The following is a 14,457-nucleotide window of genomic DNA, read 5'->3' as shown; positions in this document are numbered from 1 at the left end:
TCACCAGAGTACAGAGGGATGATCACCTCCCCACTCCTGCTGGCTGAACTACTTCTCATACAAGCCAGAATGCCACTGGCCTTCTTGGCCACCTGGGCATACTGCTGGATCAGCCGGCTGTCAAACAACACCTCCAGATCCTTTCCCTCCACTCAGCATTCCAGCCAACTCTGTCCCAAGCCTGTAGAGATGCATGGGGTTGTGATCAAAGTACAGGACCTGGAACTTGGTCTTGTTGAAGCTCACACAATTGGCTTCAGCCCATCAATCCAGTCTGCCCAGATCCCTCTGTAGGGCCATCCTACCCTCAGATAGATGAACATTTCCTCCCAGTGTGGTGTCATCTGCAAACTTACTGAGGGGGCACTTAATGCCCTCATCCATATCATCAACTTAGATATTGATGATCCACCATCCTAGAGGTGTCACCTATGGGAATGCTGACCCAGACATGAGCTGGAGCTCTTCTGTGAGGGGCTCTCAGCATCTCAGAGAGGTGCAAGGGGATCCAAGTCACAACACTATTTTCCCATGCCCAGGTTTGAGCACCAGCCAAGCATCCTGTGCTGATGAAACCTTGACTTCCTTCAACTCTATCTGCCACAGCATGATTACCACTAATGAAATCTCTACCAGGAAAGCTGGGTGAATAATGGAAGCTCTGGTTCAGAAGATGAGATGAAAAAAATATAGACAAATCACTGTGGTCGAACCAAGAAAGCCTTTTTTATTATTATTATTAAGTAGCATAAGTCAGAGATTGAAACATTCTACTGAAATTGAAACAGCATGCTTTATTTTGTGGTTATTATCTTGTATTTGACCTCTTATCTTTCAATCTGGGTCAAGATAATGCCAGTTTGAAATGAAAAGTCAGAAATTCTCTTTCAAAATGTCCATTCATAACATTTTGGCATTTGGAAAACAGAATAATTCAGAAAGACCATCTTGAAGTGAAATGTTTTGATATTTTAAATATCCCCCTCCCACTCTTGCTGTCCAGCTAAAACTGCTGGTTGAATTAGAAGTGGGTCTGCATCTTTCATTCCCCTGAAATCCTCATTCTTGGCAAACTGTTCGCCACTAAGCTCTTGTCACCCCCACCTTCGGATGACGCCACATCCCTGGGAAGCCTTAGGGTCCCCACAAAGTGCTGGGCTGTGTCTGGATTCGTGGTGTCCCCTGGTCCCATTTTGCTGCAAACGATATGGGGACCAGTGGCAGGCCTGCCATCGAGCTGTGCCATTCACTCCCTGCACATCACGAGGCCCGGTGCTGACACAACTGTAGCTTTGTGGTCTTAAGAAGTAAGGCCATTACTCATGTAACTGGAGAAGAGGAGGCTCTGGGGAGATCTTATCACTTTCTACAGTGACCTGAAAGGTGGTTGTAGCAAACTAGGGGTCAGCCTCTTCTCCCAGGTAACAGCGATAGGATGAGAGGACACAAGTGCCATCAGGAGAAGTTCTTGTTGAATATTAGGAACAATTTCCTACCCAAAAGAGTGGTGCTGCAGCGGCACAGGCTGCCCAGGGAGGTGGTGCAGTCACCGTCCCTGGAGGTGTTCCAGAGCCGTGTGGATGTGGCACTGAGGGACGTGGGCAGTGGGCATGGTGGGGATGGCTGTCAGTTGAACTGTATGACCTCAGAGGTCTTTTCCAAACTTAATGATTCTGTGATCCTATTTTGATACCGCTCTTCTCCTATGTATACAGCAAGTGAGCCATCCCAGTGGCCATGCAGAGATGAGCCGAGTATGGTGTAAGGATTGTAGAGTTGTCATCAGCTTCCCTAGCACTCATTTCAAGAACGGTTCAGCTCCTTACCTCCTCCTCTGCTCATCTCACTCTTCCACCCCTGCTAAGTGCAATCTGCTTCTCCATTACAGGAATCCTCCTCAGACCCAGTGCTGTCTTCCACCAGTCAAATGCTGTACATATCCAGTATGTACCTCCATGGGATAACACAGAGTCATCTGAATGAGCTTCATGTACCCTCTCTCTTGAGTGAATAACTCCAACCAACAGCTGGTATCATTTATGTTCACATAGTACATCCAAGCCTGCCTGCCTCAGCCTTCCTTCAGTCCAGTGGGAGAAGATTTGTAGGACTTCTGGATTACCAACTTGAAGAGTGGGTCACACAACAGATGCTCCCAAGAGCATTCAGTGGGTAGCAATGAGAAATTACCAGACTATCTCCAGATTGTGCTTGCAAAGCACTGTAGTTTGCAGCAGGGAGAACTTCTCCTTCCATATGGATAATGGAAGAGCAAGTAAGTTTTCATCACAGACATGAAGAGGAAACCTTCAGCCCAGAAAGAGTGAGAGACCTTCCTTGGACATTTAGTTCTCAACTATGCTGGCAGTGGGCCTGACTGGTTTCGGCGGCACCCCTTCAGGCAGGGACAGGACTGTCACAGTCTGAGCTCACTCCAGTTTCTTTGTCTCTCTGGTGCTATTCCCACAGAGCATGCCTCACTTTTTCAAAGATTTGATCCCATTCACAAGTGTTCTGTTGCTCTCCAAAGAGAAAACAGACAGCAGACTCCTTTGAGAGCTTAGAAATTCTCTAGGGAATCTGGGCACCCAAGTGAACACATCCTAAACTTTAGAAGATGCGGTTATTGATAGATGCTGCCTGGAGAAATCCAGTATGCTCATGATTCTGAGTCCATAGAACTGTCAGAGCTTCTAGTTGTTGGGAAAATCACTCCAAACCAAGGGAAGTTCAGGGAATTCACTTGTCTACCAGCAGTGGTATGTGAATTTCTAATTGAGTGCCAGCATTGGAATAGAAATTCACAGCAAGCCCAGACCAGGTCTGGGTATATTTGGGACATTTTACAGCCAAGTGTCAGTCTAGAAGCACTCCAGAGAGGAATGTAAGCCCCACACCTCCATGGTGAGTTGCACCCTGTTTTTCTCAGAAGAGAAGGATACTCATCCAGTCGCCCCCAGGACACACAACGTGGTGACAAGAGGAGCATGGCACTGGCACAGAGCATCCCAGCCCAGATGGCACAGCTGAACCTGCTGAGGGTCAGGGAGCCCCGACACTGCTGGCTGTTTCTGTCTCATGTCTCCCTTCCTCTCCAGCCTCATGGGGACTCTCCCCTGGCCACCAACGTGGCCCCTCCATTGGGATGCCCTCACTCGCTTGTGCCTCAATTGAAGCATGAGAATTTCTCCCTTGTTTGTACAATCATCTTGCTTTCCCCCCTCCCCAGCCATCAGAATCCTCCTTCCCTGCCTCCCTCCTCCTCCTTCCCGCCGCCTCCCCCTTCTCTCCCTGGAACTTCCCTGCAGCTGCAGAGCTGGCCAGACAATCGGGTGTTTTAGAGAAATACATTTTTGGGCTAATTTGCCATGCATAAGTGTTTCTCTTACCCTTTAAAGGCAGGGAACAAAGAGCACATTCTCCACAAGCTCTGCCCTGTTGTGAGCAGCCCTGCAGCTGTACAGCGCTGTGCTACCCTCCGCTCTCCTGCTCCACTCTCTGCTCGCTCTGTAAGGCGGTGGGGCTCTGCTTCTCCCCGGGACCACGCTGTCTCCTATCCATCACTGCACATATCTTCCTGTGTTTTTTTAAAAAGCAGAGCCCAAACAATTTGGGGGGGGGAGATTTGATAGCACTGTCACTCCACACAGACTGATTTGTCAGAATATCCAGGTACCACAACTTATGCTGAGACATTCGCAGAGACTATTTGGAAATAGTCTGAATTTTCTTTTATTTGGGGCTCAATCCTTCAAGTTAAATATTAATTTTATCCCTTGATTGGGAACACTGTGGCAGTGCATTGCACATGCCTATAATAGACTATACCGAATTTTGCACTGTTGAGGATCTCTAGACAGTGGAAAAAACCCACGCGCTGGGTTTTCACATCCTCACTCCAAACACTTGTGGTCATCCCTGGTTGAGGAATTTTCCTTTTTACAGATAGAATGCTGAGCGATGAATGGATTTGACCTGGTGGATCAGCTTGGGAAAGAGACCCAGATGTTCTGGTGTGTACTGGTCATAAGTGTGCAAGGCTGAGGGAGGAGGAGATGGCCTGGAGCAACTGGACACTGAGGAACTAAAGGGTTTTGTCAGCCTTTGGGGGATCCTGATTCAGCACTTGGTAAATAATCTGCTTCCTATCCATGGAAGGCTGGTCCAGCAAATGGCTTCCCAGTGAAGCAACTCTCCCCATTTCATCAGAACTATACACAGACAAACTATTCCCATCAGCTCACCCCAACCCATCATAAAAATTCACAATGCATCCAAAACTGGTCCTATTTTCAGCACCAAATTCAACACTGCCTCCAGCAGCTAACCTAGCCAAGTCTAACCTACCCACACCCTGCCTGTCACAAGATGCCACCTCAAACCTACATCTGTCTTGTGCTCAGTCCACATAAGCATAACTCAATTAGATCAAACCCAGTGTAAATCTGCCTAAGTCAGCCATACACAGGCCATTCTGGCCAAATTCAAGTCACACTCCATTGGGGATCTAACTTGTCCAATTGCACAGGAGGTCTAACCTAATAAGTATTTGAACAAGAATGTATCTGCTGCAAGGCAACAGTCAGTTCTGAGACAGTTTAAAAGTGTTTTCATTCAGAAATGTCTAGATTTTATGCGAAGTACGGAGGTTTTAAGTGCTCCAGCTTGTTGCACTTCTACTCAAAAGGGAAGGGAAGGGAAAAAGGGAAGGGAAGGGAAGGGAAGGGAAGGGAAGGGAAGGGAAGGGAAGGGAAGGGAAGGGAAGGGAAGGGAAGGGAAGGGAAGGGAAGGGAAGGGAAGGGAAGGGAAGGGAAGGGAAGGGAAGGGAAGGGAAGGGAAGGGAAGGGAAGGGAAGGGAAGGGAAGGGAAGGGAAGGGAAGGGAAGGGAAGGGAAGGGAAGGGAAGACTGCAGTCAGCAGAAATGCACCTAGGGAAGCATATGAAGCTGAAAAAGGTGAAGGATTTATGGGCTAGAGATCAAGATCCTCAGTTTCTTATCTAGCATAGGCCTGCTTGGTATAAATGATAGCTGGACTAATGTACAGTAGAAGACAGTGTAACTGCCAACACTGCACAAGGACACTGGGGCAGGTTGAGCCTCACCTGACACAGCCTGCTACATCCCTCATTTCCTTCCTGACTCTTTGAACTCTTTGCACTTAGCAAGGCCATACTCTGTAGGAACTTAGCTACAGCATGAGCTCATTAGCGGAGACGAGGCTCAAAGAAATGCATTTAGTGCTTGCGTGGTGGCCCATATTTTACACAGGTCAAGGCCTACATTTAGCTTGGCCAAGGTCTGATGTTGTTACTGTCAATGAGTTGTAATGGAAGCTGGACAGATTTGAACTTAAATTTTCTTAGTTTTCTGCTTGCACTTCAAACTTGGTCTTACAGAACTCACTCATAGAATCATAGAATCATAGAATGGCTTGGGTTGGAAGGGACCTCAGGGATCATTCAACCCCCTGCCATGGGCAGGGTTGCCACCTACTAAATCAGGCACTAGATCAGGTTGACCTTCCTACCTTAAAAGAGACCCCAGTAGGTACCCGTCAGGTATTGAAATGGTAGTGAGTGCCAAGAGAGTAACTTCCTGAAGGACCCAGAACTGCAATAGTGAAAATCCTGTTGAGCAATGAGTTTAATCATATTTAGTATCCCCTCTGGGGAAATTTCCTTCAGTCTATCTTGAGACTGAACTCGAGGATTTCTGTGGCAGGGCTCCAGGGGACATTGCACAGCACAGGTGGACTGAGCAGCATAGGTAGGTTGGGTGCCAAGCCCAGGTGCCAACACAAACACCCCAAGGCCCAGGATGAGGTTAGTGGGAGCAAAACTCAACTCCAGCCTTTGTGGTTACCATCTCTGTAAGACAGAGAGAGACACAGAAAGGAGGCAAAAGGGAGGGAGAAGGTCAGGGAGTGGGGGAGTGCCGGGAGACTGCAGAGTCCTGTGGCTGTATGAATTTCCTAGTTGTTTTCAGAGCTCTGCTCAAGCACAGGCGCACGAGTCCCATGTGATCGGTAATTTACGAAAGCACAGGCGTAATGTTGTGTGCATCTCACATCCGTTCTGCAGCCCACCTGACTGCGGGCTCAGGGGGCACCCATGGAATCTACCCCATCAGCGCCCGGGGGGATGGCTGACCCATGGCTGGACACTGCTCCCGTTCTGTATTCATTTCCAGTCTGTCCTTTGCTTCTCTTTGCTTGGCTCTGAGGGATGAGGCTCCAGAAGCAGGATGCTGCTCCCTCTGTGTTTTCATGGAGATAAAAAGCCTTTATTTCTGACCTGGCTGTCGCACTTCTTTTAATCGGCAGAGCACTTGGAGCAAGCTCGGATATAACTACCTTATATATACTGATATCCCATGTTTGATGTCCAAATAGGTTCAGAGTGTCTTTCCGTGGCTGTATCTTTCTTTTTCTTTTTCTTTTTTTTTTTTGTATTATCATTGCTGAAATTTCATTTCACTCAGAAGTGTCTGCACAGTAAAAGAGCAAGCTTTCTTAGAAAGAGTGGGAAGAGGACTAAGAGAGTGTTCATGATGAAAAAAGACTAGTTGCTTCTTCGAGGATGGAGGATTTTGCTTACCTTAAATTCATTCCTATAGGGAACCCCTGACTCCAATAAAATTGTTCTGCTCAGCCAAGGGAAGGTCCAAGACATGAAAAAGAGAGATGCAGTGTGCAAGAATTGAATTTTTGAAGGGCAGTGACAGGAGGTAAATTTACAGAGGTTTCTTGGACAAGATTATGTTGCAGTAAAATGTGTACTTTGAGGGGCAATGTTTTCCTTTCTCTCTGTCCACCAAGAACAAAATGTCCATGGAAAAGATCTGTTGTCTCATATGCTGCAAAACCCCCTCTAAAGATCTTTGCCAAAACCAAAGCTTCTGTGAAGAAAGGACATCTGACATTTTAGATCTTTGGTATGGTCAAACCACCCAACGTCATCCCCACCTCCTCTTCCTAAACAACCAATCCTTGCTTTAAATTGCTTGAGGGCCAGTGCCACTACCTCACCACAAAGATCACGCCTCTCATGGCCATGCCTCTTTCCTTCATGCTCAGTGAGCTGTCTCTCTGAAGGGTTAATTCAACCAGGGCCTTTTACTCCAACTTGTTTTCCAAGCAGCAGAGAGAATAGGTCTCTTGTTACAAAGATGGCTTCTGGGCATTTGGTGATGCTTTCCCTTTTCTCTCTCTCTCTGCACTACAAAGAAATCTTTTGTTCTTGTCCCTCTGTCTCATTTACTCTCCCCCACCCTGCTCTCGCCTCTTTCCTCCATTGGCTGCCAAGTGACTAAGGAATGGCAAAAAATGACCATAGCGCGGTCATGGCAAATATTTCTTCAGTTATTATCTGATAGAGACCTTGAGCATCTATGTGAAGGGCCCTCTGCTTTCCTTCAGGCTTCTCCTGGAGATGGGGAAAAATGAGTCAGACACAGCAGGGCAGGATATAAGTTGAATCAGCCCAGCATGCTAATGGAAATGTCTTACGAATGGAGTCATGGTGCCTGTTTCAGAAAAAAAAGCAAATGATGGGTACTCAGAACTGGCAAGGGTCCAGCGGTGGTTAAAATGGGTCTAGGTTTTTATAGGAACGCTGTATTTAGTTTAAAAAGATAGAAAAAGTCACTGCCTTGCCTCCACATCTATTGATTTTGCATCTTGTGAGCTGGAGCCAACACTTGTTGGAGAGGTCGTGATGCCTGAGCCATTGCCGTAAATCCCGTTGTACATGAGGATGCACCGCAAGAAGATTTTTCTCTTCTCAGCAGTGTAACCCCTCAGTGCTGCCTACTGACACGTGACACCTTCCTCAGTTTAACATAGCCTTCATTTTCCAAGCAAAACCCCCCTGCTTCCCACAGCAATGATTTCTAGTACGTGCTCAACAGTATCTTTCTACCGTCTACCACAGTAAAACTCTGGCAAAACCCCATGGATATCATGTCTTCCCACACCCCATTAAATTATGCCTCAAGTATTCCCACAGACATCCTTCTAGCTACAGCCTCCTCCTTGCACATACTGCTTCACTGAGTCATTTTACGTGCACATATATAGATGTGTAAAAGTTCACGTGATGCTGAAGTCACTGCAACTTCCATAATGGCCGTTCTCCCACAACAGAAACTATTTCCCAGCCAAATTCTCTGCCTTTTGGACTGGGAGCACTTTGGTATGTCCTTCATTGACGCTACCTTCTGCAAACAATCAAATTCTTCACTCTTAGCTGAAGCAAATCTTTCTACTCTGCCTTTCTTCTTTTCTTCTCTACAGACCCTCTTTGCTCCTCTGACTGCCCTTCGTCCCATCTCTATCTCAGTCTGCAGTGTACTCTAGGTAAACAGGACATCTGCCATGCTTTCTGCACCATTCTCCCATGCAGCCCCTCAATTATTTTAGCAGGCCCTTGAAACAATCTCCATACGTCTACCTTAGTGACACAGAAAGGAGGCTTCTGACACACACGCATACAAAGCTGTGGATGTAAGACTTTATGCTGAAAATTTGTATTCCTGTAGAGAATGGGAACAGACTACGCAGATAAATTCCCACATTAGAAGGACTTCTTGCCTGGTGGTTTTCTAAACCAAGGTGATTAAAACATCATAAAAATGGCACACTAACCAAAGTTTTACATTTGTATGATTGTGACCAGAATAAAGAGTTGCACCAAGTCAACCATATCTGTTTTGAAACTGCATGCAGAGCAGCTTTCCTTGCAGAGCACTGAGCCCATCTGAGATGTAACAGTTAACAAATATATAATAATCCTCTTCCTGTCTCTTGGCTTGATAACATCTAAATGAATCCTAACACAGGCACAGCTCTTTACTTCAATCCCAGCCATGCCCTACTGCTCCCATAGCAGCCCCATTGCACAGGGTGCTCACAGTGGTGGTTTAGTCAAACTCAGCCGAAAATCACCAATGATTACCAACACAAGAGGCAAATAAAGCATTCTGAGACGAAGACTTTTGCCCTGGTCAATAAGGAAGCCCTTAGCTGATCCAGAAAGTCAAGAATTTAGAAGTTGAGTGCCTAATGCTACAACCACTGATCTCACAAAGCAGTTCCCCCACTGAAGCAATTCATTTTTCTGGATCATCTAAGAGTTATCTCACTTATCAATGGTGAAACAAGGAAAAGGATTTGTTTTTCTCTGGTCCACCAGGTTGCATCCCACAGTTTTGCAGTCAAGACTGCTGCAGTGAAGGGCATCACTCGGCTGACAGCAAGTCCTGTTGGGTTCATCTTTGCACCTTGTGGAGACCAGTTTAGCTGCTGAAATCTCTTTGGAGAAAAACAACTCACCGCCATCTCTTTCACAAATTAGAAACCTGAAGATGGATTATGGTTTCTTACTTAGATAATTTTGGATGAATCTAGAAAGGAGAGGCGGGTTAGCTGAATGTCTAAATAAAGCCAATGAGATCACATGTTCCGCCTTTTTATCTGCTTTTCTTTTTCTGCTTTTGGACAACAAAGCTTCCTTTGATACAGAAGAAGAGGGGGGTAGGAAGAGTGAGGAGAGGGGGTGCCAGCGTCACCCCAATGGCCCCCGGTCACTTCTCCACGCTCCTTAATGTGATGTTCCCACTGACAGAGAGACAGAAAAAAACAGTGATCTCATGATTTCAGAAACGATTCATGCAAACAGCCCTGGGAGATGAGGGGTGACGGGGACAGGAAAGAGAGGTAAAAGAACAGCAAGGAGAGAAAGGCAAGAAAGGGAGAAGTGGAGGTGAAAGGGAGAGGGGAAAAGGAGAGCTGGACCTTGGAGGTCAAATAGGGATGTCAGAATCCCTACGAGGATGTATGGAGGGCTTGTAGGAAAAAGGGGAAGAAAGATGAGCCTTGAGACAAAAGTAATAGGACCGGTGTAAGAAGGTTAGGTGTGATATTGTGTGGCAGGACTGAGGGCAGGATTGGGGATGAGTGGATCAAGTTGTTGAGAGTGTAGGAGAGGGAAACTGGACAGTGTGTAGGATGAGGAGTTGGGACCAGAAGGGGTAAGAGTTACAGAAATTTGTTCCTTCTGCCTTGTTATACAAAAACAGGTCACAGCTCTGCCAGGAGAATCACCCTGGTCTCTCAGCCCCAGAGCCAACAAATGCCAGAACTGTAAGGGGGAGAGTAATTGTATTAGCTGAGACATTCATCCATGTTCAAGGCAGGTCATGATGAGGCTGTGGGGATTCAGATGGGATTCCTGGGCAGATCTCTCTGGTTGAAACCATCACATCCGGACAGAGCAGCCCTGTCTGTACCACACCTCACCCACCAGCAGCCACCTCCTTCAGCCTTCTTCCTTACCTTCCCTCCTGCTTTCCTTGCCTCCTTCCTTGCCTCCGCCCCACCAGGACATGAGAGCTCAGTGCAGTTGGAGGCAATGACTCACCTTATTCTACATCCCCTCAGAGGACCTACCACCCAAGCAGCTCTCACACCCTGGCCAGTGAAGCACCCAGGGCCCAGCAGAGAGTTTGGAGCCCATGGGGCTCCTTATGGTGGCAGTAACAAAGTGGAACGACGCGGGGGGAGCAACTCAATTAAAAAGGGTCTCCCATTCTGAGCTGTCATCTCCATGTCTCACTATCACTTGGTTGTCCCCAACACTGCTCTGTCCAGGGGGCTCATCATGATTTCCCCCTCCTCTGTCTGCTCCACAGTAGCTAATTGGTGACCCACTGACAGTCTCTGTCCATCACTCATCTCTGCACACAATAGGGTAATTAAACTCTGACCCTCCACTCCTTTTATCCATTTCCTTTGTGCAGACACTCACTGAAACAGCAGAGAAGACGGCCTGCTATGCAGTATTCTGCCCAGCCTCCAGCTGCAATGAAGATGTGAGGCACGGGAAGGGCTCATTGCAAAAAGAAAGATGCAGAGGGAGCATCAAAGAGATACTGAGTAGTACAAAGCTTCCCACGTTTATCTATCCTCATCACGGATGTCTGCAAGCCTTCAGATCTTTATCATCAGCCCCAAAGGCTGTTTGCCATCCTTCTCCTGCTTACCTACAGCCAAACCCACTGCATGCTGACAGGGCATTGCCAGGTGTGGGTGCTCAGCTTGGGCCTAGCAAAATTTTCCAGGAGCTCCAACACCTCCAGTCTTGGACTCGCTTTCTCACAACATCACCTTGTCAGTATGCCCCAACCCAAGACTTCTGCACTCCCTGTCACAAGCCCATCGCCTCCTTTCAGGCTAAGCCCAATCTTGTTTCCCTAAGCCCGTGGAGCCAGGGTGCATCCATGAAGCATGACATATGGACCAAGCAACGGGACAAGGGAGGACGCACTCAGTGACAAACAGGATTTGCGAATGATGCCAGGAATTTCTCTTTTTTTTTCTTATTTTTAGTTTTGCTTCCTGGCACTCTAAAATTTATTGCATGGATTAATAAACAGCCAGAAACGATGCCGAGCAACCCAGACTGTGTTTCCTCCTCCCTACCCCAAGTGGAGAAGCTGCCTCCCTCCCACGCATGAGCAAGAAGGGCTGGGGCCACCCGAGGAAGGGCATGACGGGTAAAGCAGTGCCCCCGAACAATTAAGCACTGTCCCAGGCACTGCACACCCCTGTCCGGGAACAAAAGAGTCACACACAAGAGACCTGACTGTGAAGCCTCCATCCGCTTTCATCACTGACCCCCAGGGCAGCCGGGGCACAAGGTCAGCCTACTTAAACTCCAAACTCGGCCAGAAATAGAGCTGGGAAGTGGGCAAGGGTGGCCAAGTGCAGGGGTCCCCAATCATTTGAGGGGTTCTTTGACTGAGCCATTTCATTTCATCAAAGACACATTTTTTTTTTTTCTGGAAGGAAAATGGAGAGCAGCGGGTGTGAAGGGAGTAAGAGGGAGGCAGGGTGTTCACCGTGAATTATGGCCATTCTCAACAAGAGTCTTTTACATCAAGGAGGTGAGGAGAGGATGGGCTAATTTGGCATGTTAGACCCAGGCATAATGAGGGCAAACTTCTGCCTGTTTCCCATCCTACGCTCCGCCACTGCTCGTGAAATGTGGCCCCCTGTACGCCCCATTGCTCTTTCACCACAGGGCTCCACATCCTCAGGGCTTAACCCGAGCACCATGAGCTTTGGTGGCACCTTGCAAGATGGACAGTCTTTCTAGATTGTGCAGTAATGTGTGATTGTGTGCTTGGTGTGCAAAGGCCAAGATCCCAAACTTTCCACCTGCGGGGTCTCAGAAACCCTGTTAGGCTTTGCATCGCTGCTTTTTCAAGTTGCAAATATTGCATTTCCACGGTTAATGCCTTGATCTAACTAACAACTGGACTTTCTAGGGGAAAAGACTGCTCAGGGAGGCTGTGCAGCCTTCTTTGCTGGAGTTATTCAAGACCCATGTGGATGCTTTCCCATGTAACCTACTGTAAGGAATCTGCTTTAGCAAGGACTTGTTCTCCAGAGGTCCCTTTCAATTCTGTGATAAGGACGGAGTAGCATGTTAGCAGTGGGAAAGAATAGATGTACCTGAGACTTATATCCTTGAGTAGAAGAAGAAATGAAGCAATGCCAAGGAGAAATGTGTTTGTTGCAAGTGGAAATACAGTGTGTCTACCAGACAGTGGTCTTTTTATCAGAATGCTTTCCTCTGGATAAACTTCTGATAATCCTAAATTCAAGAAACTCCATCAGAACAAAAAAAAAGTTCAAAAGCAAATGAATTTAATCAAGGCAAAACAAACAAAACCAACCAACCAACCAACCAAAAAATAAAAATTAAAAATAAAACAGAAAAAAAGAAATGCAAAAACAGAAAAATGGTTTCAACCATAAATTGTGAAATATCACCACCCAAATTAATTCCATCTGAACTCCAACAGGCAGTAAAATTGTATCTTTTTGAACCAGTATGGGCCAAGCTCTCAGATCCTGGAGCTCCAGTGGGGAGGGATATTTCCAGCTTGCCAGTGGACAGAAGCTATACCTCATCCCTATAGATCCTCAGAAGATGTCCACTGTGGCAGTGATGAGGTTTACAGGTTGGTAAACAAGCAGTTATGTAGCCACCTTTTTAACATTTCTCACTCCTTCCTCTCTGAGTTTGTAGCTACAGGATGCATGTGCTAACAGCATGTGATAAGTTTGCATATGACTGTCTCTCTATCCCACCTTAGTGGGGCCAACAGCCCTGTACTGTGCAAAGATATACGCAGCCAGCAGAAGCAGGACAAGCTGTGAAGTACCAGGCAGGGGTTGGCCTGAGAAGAAGAACATAATACTCATACTTATCCCCCAGAACAGAAAACATGCTTGAAGGACAGTGACTGGGGAGGATGTTAGCTCAGCGTTAGTCACGTTGACTCTAAGCTGACAACAGTAGCAGAAAAGCAGCCAGAAACACGAGATTCAGCAGAGACCCAGCACAGAGCAATACATCAGAGTGCCAAGAAGTCAACTAGTCATGCAGCGTGTGATCTGCTTGCAGACTCCTTATTACATGTGATGAAAGACGAGCAGAAGAGAGTTTGACTCTCGGAGCCTGGGCTGACTTTGCTGTACTGTGTATCTAAAGGTGGAAAAAAGGTCTGTATTTGCTGAGCTCTCTTGATATAAACTATACTGGTAGGCAGTAAGTAGTACAGTTGTGGTTTTTTTTAAATTTTATTTCAGATGATCATTTTCATTACTTTTCCCCCTTGGGATGAGGTGATCTATCAGATTTCTAGTATTGAGACAGACAGCCCTCGGGCTCACGCATTCTCCATCTCATGCAGAGTGCATCCAACCACAGAATCACAGAATGGCCAGGGTTGGAAGGGACCTCAAGGATCATGAATCTCCAACCCCCTGCCACATGCAGGGCCACCAACCTCCCCATTTCATACTAGACCAGGCTGCCCAGAGCCCCATCCAACCTGGCCTTGAACACCTCCAGGGACGGGGCATCCACAGCCTCTCTGGGCAGCCTGTTCCAGCACCTCACCACTCTCTCTGTAAAGAACTTCCCCCTGACATCCAACCTAAATCTCCCCTCCCTCAACTTAAAACCATTTCCCCTTGTCCTGCAGTCATCAACCCTTTCGAAGAGTTGATTCCCCTCCTGTCTGTAGGCTCCCTTTAGGTACTGAAAGGCTGCCATGAGGTCACCCCGCAGCCTTCTTTTCTCCAGGCTGAACAAGCCCAGCTCCCTCAGCCTGTATTCATAGGGGAGGTGCTGCAGTCCCCTGATCATCTTGGTGGCTCTCCTCTGGACCCTCTCCAACAGCTCCCTGTCTTTCTTGTACTGAGGGCTCCAGACCTGGGCACAGTACTGCAGATGGGGCCTCACAAGAGCAGAGTGGAGGGGGACAATCACCTCCCTGTCCCGGCTGGCCACCCCTCTTCTGATGGAACCCAGGACACCATTTACCTTCCAAGCTGCAAGCGCACATTGCTGGCTCATGTTAAGTTTTTCATTTATCAAGACCTG

Source organism: Lagopus muta, chromosome 1, assembly GCF_023343835.1.
Source record: "Lagopus muta isolate bLagMut1 chromosome 1, bLagMut1 primary, whole genome shotgun sequence".
NCBI classification, from domain to species: domain Eukaryota; kingdom Metazoa; phylum Chordata; class Aves; order Galliformes; family Phasianidae; genus Lagopus; species Lagopus muta.
This window is presented reverse-complemented; position numbering follows the sequence as displayed.